The sequence below is a fragment of the Lonchura striata genome, chromosome 2, assembly GCF_050655825.1.
Source record: "Lonchura striata isolate lonStrDom1 chromosome 2, ASM5065582v1, whole genome shotgun sequence".
NCBI classification, from domain to species: domain Eukaryota; kingdom Metazoa; phylum Chordata; class Aves; order Passeriformes; family Estrildidae; genus Lonchura; species Lonchura striata.
In genome coordinates this window covers 147173367-147188753 of record NC_140704.1, presented here as the reverse complement: position 1 = coordinate 147188753, position 15387 = coordinate 147173367, and the positions used below count along the sequence as shown (strand labels likewise).

The window sequence follows — 15387 nt, the reverse complement described above, 5'->3', positions numbered from 1 at the left end:
CTGGAAGAGAGACTGGGTTAATTATATATAATTCTCTTTCTCACACAACCTCACCAGTATTATTTTGCTGGGTAAAACATCATAATGGAGGCCTTCTATTATAGGTTCAAATCCTTTCTGGTGCTGAGCTGAGAAATTAAGTTCAGGATATACCAAAGAAGCTTCATACATGCTGATGTCTGCCTACTCTCTAAAGCAACCAGAAGTTGTATCATTCTGTTGGCACAGTAATAATTCCATGGTAGTAAGCCATGCTCAGTGGCAGGCTATGTTTGCTCCAACATGGTATTCAGATATCAGGATCACATTTTTTTTGGATTAGAGCTGACTGATATCCTGCCATTTTGGAAAGAACTCACATATGTGCAGACCTGTCCACTTCCCAGTAGGCACAAGGCTCTCTTGTCACCCAGGGTTATCTGGCATAGCTATAAACTGCAAACATTATTTTTCCTGAAAAAGGTTGTTCTGTTTTCCTCTTATCAATTTGATGGGTTAGAAATTGGGATGATACAGCAAAATAACAAAAATCTTTCCAAACTCTCCTACCACAGTCTCTATGCCAAGCACTTTTGTGGACACTGCACATATAAGAGACATCAGACCATGTGGAGGAGGTAAAGGATTTTCAGATTCAAGTTGTCTGATTCAATATCCTGCCTTGGTTCTTCTACAGAAGCAAGGAAATACCATTCATTCCAGTTCATCATTGTTATTGTATACAGAGATGTGATAGTGTGCTTCTGAAATGTCAAAAATACCCACAGGGCAGAAGGTTTTTGGAGACAGAATTCCTACCTACTGTGTGAAAAATAGAAATAGGGAATGGAGAATTAACACATTCTATCTCCACCTTTAAAGCTGTGTACTCAGAGTTTTATACCAGATGGGTAATGAACAAGAGAAGACAAACACCATTGGCTTAATGTATTTCTGTTGAAGAAGCTCAAAATCTTTTAGCATTGGACAGAACCCTTTTAGCTTTTCAAAGTACTCAAAAGATTTTAGTTGGTTAATCTATGTTGTTTTAATGTTCGCTCTTCAATATCTGAAGGAAGAGTTTATCTTTGGCTAACTCCCCTAAATGCATATTTTATTTAAATAAAAGAGAGAATGTATAGTAGAAACTATCTGTACCTTCTTCCCTTTTTCTTGCTCCACTCACATGAAAGAATGAGGAAAATAAGAATGAATTACCCATTCAATTCTTGGCCCCTAAGGAGACTTAACTGAGAGACTGAGACTGAGACTTAACTGAGACTAGCTGTCTACTAAATGGGCAGCTTTCTTCAGACATAAACTAGCAACAATAGTGTGATGTGATTACAGTAAATCACTTCCAAGAAGTCAAACACTGGCTCATAAGTAATCTTGGAATCACTTAATAGCTTTGGCAATTCTAGTTATTTCTTTTTCCCATTCAGGAGAAGGTGCTAGTCCTCAAAGACAGTTACTTCTAGACCAGGCAACAAATCTCAGCCATTTTGGCTGCTTGCCTAGTCAAAAGTGTGGTATAAGTTTGTTCCAAATACACATCACCTCCAGGCAGAAACCAAACATGGAGAATTGCCAGAAAGACTAAAGCATGAGGAAGTTATTAACATGTGAGAACAGGAAGTTATAAATGAAGGCTATATTGAAACCTTTATTTTGGAGGGTGTTACCAGGCTCCTCCCAGCCTGGTAAATATTTATATAGCTATCTAGGAACCTGATCCTTCTTCCATAGGAATTGAGACAGTACTTACTACTGCTTTCACTGGTACAAGAGTGAGGTCATGAAGTATTTTAAATAAGCATTGCAGTTTTTATCTTTCTCAAGTAAAAGAATTTTGAAAAGCAAGTATAGATGAGTTTACAGAGACTGTCTTTCTTATGGCAAGAAACTGATTTTCTAAGGAAAGTGAACTTCTTCTCATTTGGAAAGAGGTTTTGGAAAACAGACATTAGAACCTGAAATGAACTGATGCTGAAATTTTTGGTTTTCTGCTTTACATCCATCAAATTCTGTCCCCACAAGAAGGCTTGATGTGGGAAGATGTTTGACCCTACCTATTAATAGACACACAAACCCTCAAGAAGACATGTGACATAGCTTGAAATGCAATTCTTGAGTCAACGTATTTTAAAATTAAAGAGGAAAAAGAAAAGAAGGATAAATGGAGATAAAGTTCATTTCCCACTTATGAAGATCTCATGTGGATCTGGCCAAGGGCATCCAGCCCAGATTCCAAGAAACTGCTGCAGTAAAACAGAATTACTTTTTAAAAAACATTTACTTGAAAGTTCTTAAGATGAAAGAGCCTCTCTAGTTAATTTTAGACAAGGCTGTCCTATTTTGGTTGTGGACTGGAAGCAGAGAATAGTAAAATGTTTACTCTGAGAACAGCAGTGCTGGGCATTGAGCCCAAACACAGCTATCTCCTATAATTCTCTTACCAAATAAGATATAGCTCCTTCTAGAAGTATTTACATCAATCTGTACTACTGCAAAATGATCACACAGCTCATTATCAAACAGCAGATCAGTACAGTTTGCTGCACTTCTGTACACTGGAGTCTTGCCATGTTATTCATCCTCTATCCAGGAGAGTCACTGCAGAGTGTACAGATTTATAACCAAGAAAGCAAAAGGGGGATGGTCCTGAGACCAGGGTGAGGCTTTTGGCTTTCAATGTTGTGAAAGCAAGGGCAAAGGCACTAAACCTGATAAACTAAACTCATGTCTCATTGGATGTATGAAATGAATAAGAGAGTGTGAACACATGGGAAATGAATAAGACAGCGGTCTGGCTCCAGCAATTGCACTAAGATGATAATGAAAAAAGATCAGTTTAGGAATTAATGAAAAATTCACAGGTTCATACTGCAGACCATGTACAAGTCTGTCAGAATGGGAGATGAATAAGAAATACAGGGAAGGAGACAATTCATTTTGCAGATGACCAAATTCTGACAATAAAAGGCCTTGGTCAGGTCTTTTGGCCTGTTTGCTTTCTGCGAAGCATGTAAAATAATACTTTCTCAAAAAAACAGGCTTGTTGTAATGACTCACTAGATGCTGGTTATAAAAGACATTGATAATGAATAGCATGGTAAAAATATAAGCCATATTGAAACCATGAGTTAGAGGCTTTCTATGGTGGAATGACTGCATCAGCAGACAAGGGAAAAGCCCCTACTATCATCTACCTGGACTTCATTTAGGCCTTTGATACAGTCCTCTACTACAGTCTTGCCTCTCAGTCAGAAAGCTAAAGATCTGATGGATGAACAATTTGAGGGATAAGGAGATGGTTGGGTGGTTGTATCTAAATAGCTGGAGTTAAAAGCTTGATGTCCAAGTGGAGACCAGTAACAAGTAATGTCCCCCAGGGGTCTGTACTGGAAGAAATAGAATTTAGTATCTTCATTAACTATATAGACCATGAGATCAGGTGAACCCTTAGCAAGTTTGTGGATAACATGAAGATAAGTGGTGGATTTGCTTGAGAGAAGGAATGCTTTCCAGAGGCACTTTAGGGGGCTGGAGGAATGGGACCATGTGAGTCGCAAAGAAGTTCTCCAAGCCAAAATGCAAGGTGCTGCACCTTGATCAGAACAATCTTCAATATCAGTACAGACTGTGGAATGAGTGAGAACAACCCTGAGGAGAAAGATTTGGGAGTACTGGTGGATGAAAAATGTGATGTAGATCAGCAGTGTGTGTGCTTGTCTTCTAGAAAGCCGACTGTATCCAGGTCTGTATCTAAATAAGTGTTGCCAGCAGGTTGAGAGGTGATTCTCCCCTTTTACTCTGCTCTGGTGAGGCCCCAACAGGAGTAATGTGGATTTTGTCCCCATCAGGAGTAATGCTGGGGTCCTCAGTACAAGAAAGACGTGAACATACTAGGGCAGGCCCAGAAGAGGGTCATGGAAATCATCAGAAAGTTGGAACATCTCACCTATGAGGAAAGGCTGACACAGTTGGGGATTTTCAGCCTGGAGAGGAGAAGGCTCCAGGGGGACATCATTGCAGTCTTTCAGTACTTATGAGAAAGATGGAGAGAGGTTTTCTTAATAGGACCTGTAGTGACAGGACAAGGGGGCAATGGTTTAAATCTAAGAGGGTATATTTACATTGTACATAAAGAAGAAATTTTTTCAGTGACAGTGGTAAAACACTGGCACATATTGCCCAGAGAAGTTGTGGATGCCTGGCAGCATTCAAAGTTAGGCTGGATGTGGCTTTAAGCAATCTAATCTAATTAAGACGTACCTATCCAGGGCAGTGGAACTGGACATTTAAAGTGTTTTTAAAGGTATCTTCTGACCCAAACCATTCTATGACTCTATGAATCTGTGAAATATCTATGGTGGCTCTTTCACAATAAAGCATCAAAAAGCAATATTTCAAAAGAAGACAGCAAATTCAAAATGCTGGTCATTGTATGGCAGTAGCCAAGCCATGTTAATTTTAAATAGCAACAGTTGGGAATGGGAGGGGGAAATGTTTGTTTCCCTTTTTATTGTTTTTCGTGGGGTTTTTTGTTGTTGTTTTGTTTTGTTTTTATTTCACCCAAGGGGTTTTTTGGAGGGCTTTTTTTTTTGCTTTTCAAAACTTTTTTTTCATACTTGAGCCATTCTGAAAGTAAAAATGAATAATCAGAAAGGCAATAGTATAAAACTTAACAAAACAATCTAAAATGGTAAAGACAAAATAAAAGTCATGATCCACATGAAAATTTGAAATTTTGTTTCCAAATTGCCTGAAAAAAGACTCAACCACAAACAAAATTTTTCCGTGTAAACACATCTGCTCTTTCTTGATTTCCATTTTGTCTTGAAGCACCACTTGACTGTTAGGATAGACCTGGGACTTCATAATTTTAAATATACCAAATGTGTCCATTAAAAACGAAGCAGAAGTATTCAATTAAGGAAACAGCACCTGAGTCCAGAAGAGATCAATGTACTTTAATTGCCAATGCACTTTGTTGCCATTTTAAACCATGTCTCTGTGAAGCCCATCAGACAAGTCTATGATCACTTATCAAAGTAAGCAAAGTTTTCTAGCAGCTGGAGATCAAAGAATAATGGGCCTTTAGTCTACAGACTGCATCAATGTAGTTTTTCAAAGGCAACTAAACTCCTCTGCCCATGACTGCAGAGCACTTTGAGACCCTTTGGGATTATAGATGCTGGGTTACAAAGCACACCAAGAAGTGTGAAAGTCACAATTACAGAACAATGCTCTGTCATCTGGGAAGAGATTGTTAAATTAACTAGGGACAAATTCTTCATCATCTGTGTGAACTCACAGAAGAGCTTGCTTTGATATTTCCAGAAAAGATCACTTATGAGTTCTGAGGAAAACAACATCTGACCTTAGTGAGCATCTTAGTGCATCTTAGTGGAAGAACCTGCTTAGGGAAAAACCTTCCCCTGCTTTCTCAATGCAGATCACAACATCAGGTACCCCTCTCTGTCTAACACAAAGATGTTTCTTAGTAGGGACTTGCAACTGGTATAACAAGAGATAGGTTCTATTTTGAATGCTGCACAAATATTCTGTTCCCAGTACTGAAGCAAGACACAGAGGTCAATTCCTGAGGCCAAAAAGATGTTTTCCTGTTCAGAGCTTTTGGACTGGGGGAAAATATTATTAAGCTTCATCCTTGGGAGAGCAACAAAACTCCTCTAGAAAAGGAAGTGAGAGGAGCCTTTTAACTGGACATCTAATAGAGATTTGACTAGATGAACAGGTGAAAGATAAACACTGCCTAACTACCTTTTGGAAACATTACACTCCAAAACAGAGTATATCCTCACTACAGGGATACAAAATTATTCAAGATAATGTCTTTTAACACAGTCAATTCTAAATGGCTTATTGTGCTTTCTACAGTATTTCCCTTCCTCCTGTCCTGAGAGATTTCAAAAAATAAATAAGTAAACACAAACACAAACAATTAGTAAAGCTACTTATCCTTTACAGGGTGTTTTTTTTTGTTTTGTTTTGTTTTTTGGTTTTTGGTTTTTTTGTGTGTGTGTGTGCAACTCATTAGTTTTCCCAACATTTGAGAAAAAATTAAAATATCCTTATCTTGGTCTGCAGATGAGGCACAAGAAGGGAGGGTAGTTTGCTAGTGTTAGAGTGTATCTACAGTACAGCTTGCACTTAGTGCCATTCCTCTGTAATCCTAACTTCCTTAGGCACCACAGACTGTGCTGAGTATGGAAGTCAGCAGGTGCTTCACCAGTGGCAAGCCCTGTTCCTCTAAGCTCTGGGCCTGGACTCCATCACTGAGTCACCAGCTGCTTTCTGCAAATGGGTCCTGATACATTATGTCAAGACATTTTAGATTAAGGTCTTGTCATGATCCACTGAGGTATATGAGAAGGCTTTGTTCAAGAACACTTGAGTGTTAGACCCATCTTTTTTCATAGCTGGTTACCCATCATAAGTTGATGATGCCTTTAGACACTTCCCTACACAGACCTGGAGCCCACCATTGTGGCAGTTCTTTCCATACCACACTTTCCTGCATATGCAACATGTTAATAGGCTCTGTCCATGAAGACAACATGCAAATGGTGAGTCAAGTGTGATTGAATATGTGGAGTCTAGAGACAGAAGTCATTACAGTAAAAAAGAAAAGTAGAATTTCTTCTTTCATTTAGTTCTCAAAAATTTTAGCCTGTGAACAATTTCAGGCCCTAAACTATCACATCTCACAAAGTGCACAGTTCCATTTTTTTCTTGACTCATGAAAACTTATTTGCTGTTTGAGACACATTGTTCTAGTATAGCCTGAGATCAGTTTGTCCTTCATACAGGATTCTTGCTGCTTCTTTAGAAACTGTTTCTGGTCCAAGACTGATGGCAGGCATTTAAGATAAAGTTTCATAAAAGTTGTGAAACAAAGAAACTGTTGTATCATCTCAACTCTCCCTTTCCCCAAATGAAATCATGTATGAGTTAATCTGAAAAATGTTCTTTCTCAGTGAGAAACTGGCTGTTCTCATCTTCAGCTGATCAGACTGTTGTTAAGAGTATGTGGGTCCTCACTGCTGTTTGAAATTTCTAGCTTTTCCCAGAGGAGGCTTCCTGCACTGACAGGGAAATAAAAACTAATAAAAACAGACACTTGCAAGAAGCACAATATTTCCTGCTACTGTGCTGAAACATAGATGTGCAGGTATCCAAAAATATCAAAAGTGTGTGGCAAAACTTCCAAAATTACCTTGTTTTTTTTTACTCTCTCTTGAATCTTGTTTGTCAAGAATCCTAATCAATGAATTACTGTAAATAAAAAATAGTCACAGAAAATAATCTGTCATCTTTTAATTAATAGCACTGGGAAGATAGATGGCTCATGTGCTTAAACATTTCTCTGAAAGGGGAGTATAAAGCTCACTCAACTAGGGTGATAATGAGAAAAAATACTTCTGAGAGCTTTTAAAAAGCTGAACATCAAAGTCCTACTCAGTGTTTGAGAATACGTGAGTTGTGCTGCTATTGGAAATTTCTGCCTGTTCCCAGGGGAGGCTTAGTGTGCTCTCAGTGAAGACTAGAAACCTTAAGGCCAGCTTCTGTGAAGTTAGTCCAGGATTTGTTTGATGCAAGGACGTGAAACAAGCCTTCAGAGAAGGGGGAACATTCAAGAGCTGCACAGCAACCTCTGTTAAGCACAGGCAACATCAGCCCTACTGGTATATTCCATTCAGCACCTTTATTCCAAAATGGTTGATGATATTACATAACTCATTAATCCAGTAACTATTACCTGCAATAAGCTGACATTTCTCATGTAATGGGTGGGATTTTAATCCTTATTTTGTACAAATAAAAGTGAACATTGCTGTTTTCTTAACCAAAATACAATTGAATTATATCAGCTTAAAATTTAAAAAGTACTCAAATAAGAATTGAAGAATAGACTGGACACTGGGGTGTATCTGAATGGGGATTTTTTACCACAAAATATACCCCAGAATATACTTTTCTAAGTCCCATCTTGTTTCACAAATGTCTTGGCTGGGTTACTGTGTGAAGAAAGCACTTCTGATGTTCCACTCTTCAAAGTTAAATGCTTACCAGCACTGACAGTGTTCTCCTCTGTCTCATCATGTGAGAACTCCAGAAGAGCTTGACCACAGAAATATCTGCCTCAGTTTTCTCTCCCTACTATTTTCTTTTCACACTGCTGTGAGTTGGATCACTCTGTACAGGAAACAGCATGGCTTTCATATTTATTTCTAAAATATGAGGCAGTAGAAAACAGACATCCTTTCAGGTCTTTCTCATTCCTTGGGTCTCAGAGAAAGGTGAGGGATCCTCACCTCCATTGTTGGGGGTTTTCTCCACTCATCCCTCCCCTACTTTTTCAGTTAGCATCCAGGATTATAGAATTTCCACAAGAAAGTCAAAGTGATCAAACCCAATGATATTATATTCCAATTTAACTAATTTTAATTACACTTGTAAGAAGTTTTTTACTTCAGAAGCACAATATGGACTTCAGTTGTATAGTGATGGAAAGCATTACAGAATAAATAGTTTTACAGTAATAATTTTGCATGAGATTTGAGGGAGTTTACACAGATTTGGTTTTAAACGTGAATTTCTCATATTTTCAGCTACCACCCCTTTGACATTTGATTAATTCTTTTGATTCCTGTGCCAAACACTGTGAGGTTGAGATCAATAAGCAGATTTTTTTTATATATATAATTGTGTAATATAAAGGCATGTATGTTCATCTAGAAATAATTGCCAGATTGGCTAGAGCTGAGATCCAGCTGGGAAAAGTTCACATTCACAAGCAATTATGGTTTGTTTCTTCCAAGCTCATCCAGTACTTGTTACACTTAGACTGACATCTCAGCATAAACTTCTGAACCCCTAGTAATGAAAGTCCTCTTGGTAGTGGAAACCATTGTTTTATGTTTTTTTGATCCTTTTCTGAACTTCTTTTTCCTTTATATTTGTAAAACCCTAGTGAGCATAGATGACTAGGGTCCTTGGTCAAGAAATACAGAGATTACACAATTTTGCAGGATCACCTGACTCTTAGTGCCCATCACTGTCTTGTCCAAGATCACAAAAATTATTCTTCAGCATAAAAAAATGCAGTAGTTTTATGTCCTGATTCATGGGTCTGAATCTCTAATGCTTTCTTGTCAGTCAAAACTTAGCCACTTGCTAGAATTTAATGTAATAAATTATGAATTTTTGAAATATAAATGGTATGTACTATATATAGAGTTCCACAAATATGTATATTATACATCTATAATATGTATATAACTTACATATTTATATATATATATATATATATATATATATATATATATATATATATATACAGTTCCATAAATATATATATATGCATGGCTACATAAATATTACATAAATATATATATTCATGTATTTTTGGAGTTACTAAGACAAAACTTGAAGGACCTATGAGGAAAATACTCTAGACTCTTAATCAATCCAGTTCCTAATATCTTGTCTCAAGAATGGCCATAGTTGTCACCTTGGTAAAAATCAGTTATATAAAGAAAGAATAAATTTCCTATCAGCATTGGGCACTGAGCGACCCTATCTACCTAAGTTCTACTAAGCCAGTAGTAAATTTGACTAAACACTTCTAGTGCACATGGACAGGAATGCTTGAACAATAGTCAAAGTAGTGAAATAAGAACATTTTTACATTGCCACATGTAAGCCTTATTCTACAGAATTGTGTGAAAGAGCTCCTGAGTTTCTAAGATGTCTGTGGAAGATCTGCAAGAAACCATGAGTATAAAGGAACGGTACCAAAATTGGCACCAAATCAAGAATTTCTAGCAAAGGACCCCGTGAGTGTTTATTTCAAGATATTTGCATTTCTTAGAAAATGAATTTGTCAATATCACAAAGGTGTAGACAACTGCTTCACTTTATATAAGAAATTAAGTTTTAGATAATGGAACTAATGTCATGACAATAAATATGTGCATGCATTGAGGTGTACCCTCAGGTCAGCACTCCATCCAGCCTTTCCCAGTCCTCCATCCTTGGGAGCAGTGGAAACCAAAGACATTTTAAAAAGGGGGATGGGGGGGAGGTAGGAGATGGAAGAAGAGATTTCAAAATTCACATCTACAAGGGAGTCACCAGGAATCCTAATGAAATTGAGTTAGCAGTTTCATAGTGAAGAAAAAAAAAAATAAAATTAGACTAAGATAAGAGGTGTGAGAAACAGAGTAGAAAGAAACTGATGCACAATCTAAAGTCTAACACTGAAAAAATTAGTTAATTGTATCAAAGTTTGACCTTGCTTTGACTCTGTTATATACTAGTTCTGAACATTCTGGAATGAAAAATACAGAGGCTTCTTTTCTGAAGGAAAAGCAGGTGTTCTATACCAGCAGGTTTTCTTTTTCCCTGGAAACTAGACTTTTCAAATTTTCTACCACTGACAGATTAAAAAAAACCTATACAGAAGGTCATTGTCGAAGAGTGTGAAACTGATAAATAAAACCAAAAATTTCACAGGTTTTACACAGTCATCACTTCTCAATGAATAAGAAGTAGGATATTTAAGGAATAAAAAAAAGGCAGCAGAAGAAAACTACGGTGATTCCCTAACAGCTGGAGAGAATAATTGGAATGAAACGTAAAAAAAAAAGAACAAAAATCCAATACTGAGATAAATTCATTCTTTTATGAATAAAATTGAATATAAAAGTAACCACAACTCTCCTTTCTCCCTTTTGTTCTTCAAGGTCGTAAGGAGAGTACAAATCCTACTTAGTAAGCCTTGTGAAGAAAACTCAGCATGTTGTAAGGCTGAATGCTGGGAATCTTGCTGCCTAGGGAAAACCTTCTTGTTTTGCTTACGGACTCAGATGAAGGTGAGTTCTTACACTGCTCTGTATTTCAGTTGATAGAGTTGACCCTAATTTATATTCAGTAAAACAGATTAATACCTTCTCCCTAATTTTATTATCAACATTCTTTAAAATATCTTAAATTAATTTATCTTTGGTTTTCCTAATATGTAGGAAATTAATTTATGTTTGAAACTACTTTTGTATATTATTAAAGGCCAAATCAAAACCACCATATCTTGTCTTCAAGAACAAACAACTGGCTGAGGTGTGAAGAGAATGTTTATATAAGCTTTATTTTGATATAATATTTTAATAGTCAACTGCATAAGTCACCATAAAGGGTATTTGATTAGCTATAATTATAGCTAATGTGATGTCCTTCAGCCAGAATTACCTAATAAATTAGCTGTAGAATGTGATAGTAAACCAATTACTGTTTCACTGTGACTTGGGATTCATATCCAGATTTATTCCATTTTTTGATCCTGTATTCTAGCAGTATTTGTAGTTCCAATCTGTAATAATTTTGAGTCCCAATTCAGCCTTCCTATCATTCAATCATATTTCAGTACCATTAATTATCAGTTAACATCTTTGCCATGCAAATCCTATGTATGAGAATATTCTTAAATAAACTTCCTGACTTTTTATATGAAGTTTTATCAATCAAGAACCTATATTTCATCACAGTGAGCTTCTAGTAACATACTTTAGTTTTAAAAATTCATTGTTTAATGTTTAATGTTTTGGGGGATTTTTGTTCCAATTTATCATTTTTCTCCATCTTATATTTTGTTTGCACTCTGATTTTCCTTATAGTAAGTAAGCTAGAAGTTTCTGAGCAAAAAATTACAAGATTTGGTCCAATGCTTAGGTTAAAGGCAGAACAAAATCTTAATTTTATCTCATAACATTCCTTTATGAAGGTAAGTAAAAAATGTTAACTGTGCTGATGAATCTGGGCAATCCTGTTCTTGACATCTGTCATTAAAGAGGAGACAAAAAGGATTTTTATTATATACATTGATAGATTAGAAACATTAAGTACAAATATTGTTATAATGAGAACAGATATTCAAAAAAATATTAGAGAAACAGTCAATTATATGGATCTGTCATGTTAATTTAAAGAAAATGGCTTCAAGAAATGTCAAAAACTATGAAATCCATAGTATTGGGTTTTGATACTAGTACCTGTGCACCTCATTGTGAGTCAAAATGGGAAAGATAAACATCAACTAAAAATTTTACTTGTTCCACACAGAAAAAGAAATATTTCATGTATTCTGAAGAACAGTGTCTAAAGCCCTGTTCAAATGAAAAAAAGTGAATTGTTGTACTGCAAAAGCTTGAGGCTGAGTATTGCACTGCTTGCTCACCATATCCCTGAGATTCTCCACTTGATTTTTGTGAAGTGGTTGAGTGAGATGCCACGCCCGTGTGCTCTCTACAGCATCACCAAACAGCTGTGCCATGGCTCCAGCCATGCCCTGGAGGAAGTTCTCCAGACCACACCTCCTCCCTTCCCTTGTTCACAGTGCTGTCACATATGACTTTGATGGAACACATTCCCAATGCCAATAGATTATTGATTCACTTTTTCCTCTCTTCAGTTTCACGTACAAGTGAATCCTTTTACTGTGCTTCCAGAATTGTTCTTGTTTCGTGGGATATTTTGCAGTATTCTGGGACAATATTACATTTTCAGGGCTTCATCACAAGTATTCTGACCAACCATACCTGCCTCCATCACATAGAACATGGCTGTTCTTATTGCCTACCTCATGGTTTACCAGGTATTCATTGCAGGCGTTGTTTTGTTTTTTTAAAAGTTTCAAAGTTCTTCTAAAAGTTTTTTATACTTTCTAATATTTATATATTTCTATTAAAGTTCTCACTCATCTTCATGTAAATAATGATTGTTTTCCATTCTTATTTGTGGATAGAGAGAATTAATAGACTGTTAGTTTGACCAGTGTGGTTGGAGAGGTGACAATTTCACTCTCAAATACACTGTCACTTTTAAGATTCTATATATTGCAGAGTCAGAAAATTAAGTTCTCTCTTTTAGCTCTTCTTTCCTCTTTTACAGCTAACGTGTGTGTGTGAGTTATTTCATGTCGTAGTGTGACATGCAGGCTTTTAGGAAGATGGCCAACATGAAAATTCCTCTGGAGATCTAAGATAAGAAAACATCTTTTTCTCCCCATTTCCAAGGTTTCCTAAGACATACTGCAGAGAATTTATTTTTTTTGTCTTCTCCTATGCTACAAATTGCCACAGCTATTATTCAGATTTTGCATGCTATATTTTAAACCCTCTGATTGATTCCATCTCTTGTTATTGTGTGATACAGCTCACCTACTAGTGAATGGTTCAAAGTTCCTGGACATAATTTTTATTATCTATACATGGTATAGCTGGTATTAGTTGTGTGGGGAGAAGCAGATTGATAATCTTCAAAGGCTGGAGCTGTCACTGCTGTACTGATTTTAAAACAAGCTGTTTCTCAGAAGACCTGTCATTTGATGCTTAAACAAGGTTAAAGCCCAACCTGAAAGGCTCTTTTGTCAGAAGGAATCACTTGTATTGGTATTTTGTTGGTTTTGACATGCAGCTTAATTAGGTCTTTAATTCCTGAACCACAAACTTTTTTTAAATTAACAAAGAGAAAAAGAAAAAACAAAACAAAAACCAAGGCTTTATGCCACCTGGAAGAAATTAAAATAAATGTCCTTTCCCACTAATCTTATTTCAAGTCACAACAATAAATATGCTCGGTATTCAATAGCTTTGTTAGCCTGCAGCTAAGGGGAGTCCTCTGTGCAAATGAGCCCTTTCCACTCCAATACTTGACAGGAACAAATTAGCAAGTCCTGCTAAAATCACCAATTCCTGTGATATACCCCAACTGATGCTCTCGAACTTTGGGCAATTCTGGGAGATTTTATATTTATATCCTGGGTATTTTGCTGCTGGTTAGGAAGGTATCGAGGGAGTTTAAAAAATACTTCAAGCAGAACATGAGTCTGAAGATCAAATTTTACATGGTAGACAGGAAAAAGGAAGGGAAAACTGAGTTCTGCCTATACCTTATACTCTCTGTACCTGAGAGATGCTGCTAGGGAGTGAGGAGAATACAACACCTCTGCTAATTCAGACTTCTCCCTGCTGCTGACCCTAAATATTCCATACAGGGCAAGGTTCTCTCTCCTACGATACCAGGACCTGGTGCAATTACATATTTTCTGGAGCTTTCTGCTGGTTTTGAGCTTTACTACAGGATGAGGATTTGTAGCAGGGCAGGGATTCCCATAGATGTGAAGTCAGCTTGTTCCCCAAGTCTTCACGTCCCCATGAAGATAAACTATAAGTTTCTTAGCTGAGGTGTAGTGGTGGTCATTGATACACATTATTTTCTAGTTCTGCATTTGAAGTCTATAGTATCACCCCTATTTACTTGTGCTCCCTTTCTTCTCTCACTGCTGTATCACTGGACTCACTCAAATTTCTGCATTGTACCTCTAATGTGAGTACAAGGGCTTTTCCGGTTCAGGGTGCTCCTCTGACCTTTCTTTTCCTGAGGAAATCAATAGGGACAAACATTTACAGACAAATATATGAACACTGCATAGAGTGAATAAGTTGGTTAATATCTTCACGGTTTTAATAGCTATATGGTTAAAACCAGTAAGAAATACTTGAACACACTGAAACACACACAGTACCTGATCATTAAAATAGAAATCTGCTATGAAAATGCAGATATCCTTTTCTGGTCTGGGTGTTTGACTGCTTTATAATTTAGGTGTCAGATTCCCATTAATACCTTTACCTCCCACCTCATGCTCATTAATTCCTTTTATGCAACAATTCATGACCCTCACCATTTCCTCACAGTTTAATGACTTCAGAGAAAACCTTTCATCCCATTGTCAAGCTCTTTCTTTAGCTATTGCCTTTTGCAGAGAGAACACCACAGTCTGCTAGGGCAGTGGTGCTCATGTCCCCCACATGATCTGGGGGAGGATTCCCTTGGACATAATTGTAGTTGTTTCCCCCTGTGGACAAATCAGTCCCACACCAGCCCAAGTACAAAGATGCACAGTTGGGCAGCCAATTGTGCTCTGAAGTCATTAGCAAGACAAAACACTCTGTGGAATTTAGGCTTTCAGAGGCTCCTCTGCAAGGAGGATTTCTAAGAAAAACCTGGCAGTTCCAACTGGGAGAGGAATTTCTCCTGCTAAATAGAAGATGAGGAAAGATTAGTGACAACAAGCTTGGAGTTAATGCTCTTCAAGTGAGAATGTGATCCTTCAGTGACTTTTCCTTCAGAGGACTGAATCAAATTACATAGATATATATATATAAATCCATTTTCAGATATTGGCATTTCCTATTAAATAATGTTCTCTTTAACTGAAAACATCTTTTTAACAAGAGATACCTGCTGTTCATAATATTTTGAATTGGCAGTACTATTACCAGCACTATTAATAAGTTTATGTCAATACTGTAAATT

General features: G+C 36.9%; 1 long non-coding RNA gene across 9 annotated transcripts in view; it reads right to left on the bottom strand.

The window, feature by feature from the left end:
- The window catches only part of LOC146768469 (uncharacterized), a 138730-nt gene that overhangs the window by 39196 nt on the left and 84147 nt on the right, over window positions 1-15387 (bottom strand). The gene's annotated exons all lie outside the window — the stretch shown is intronic.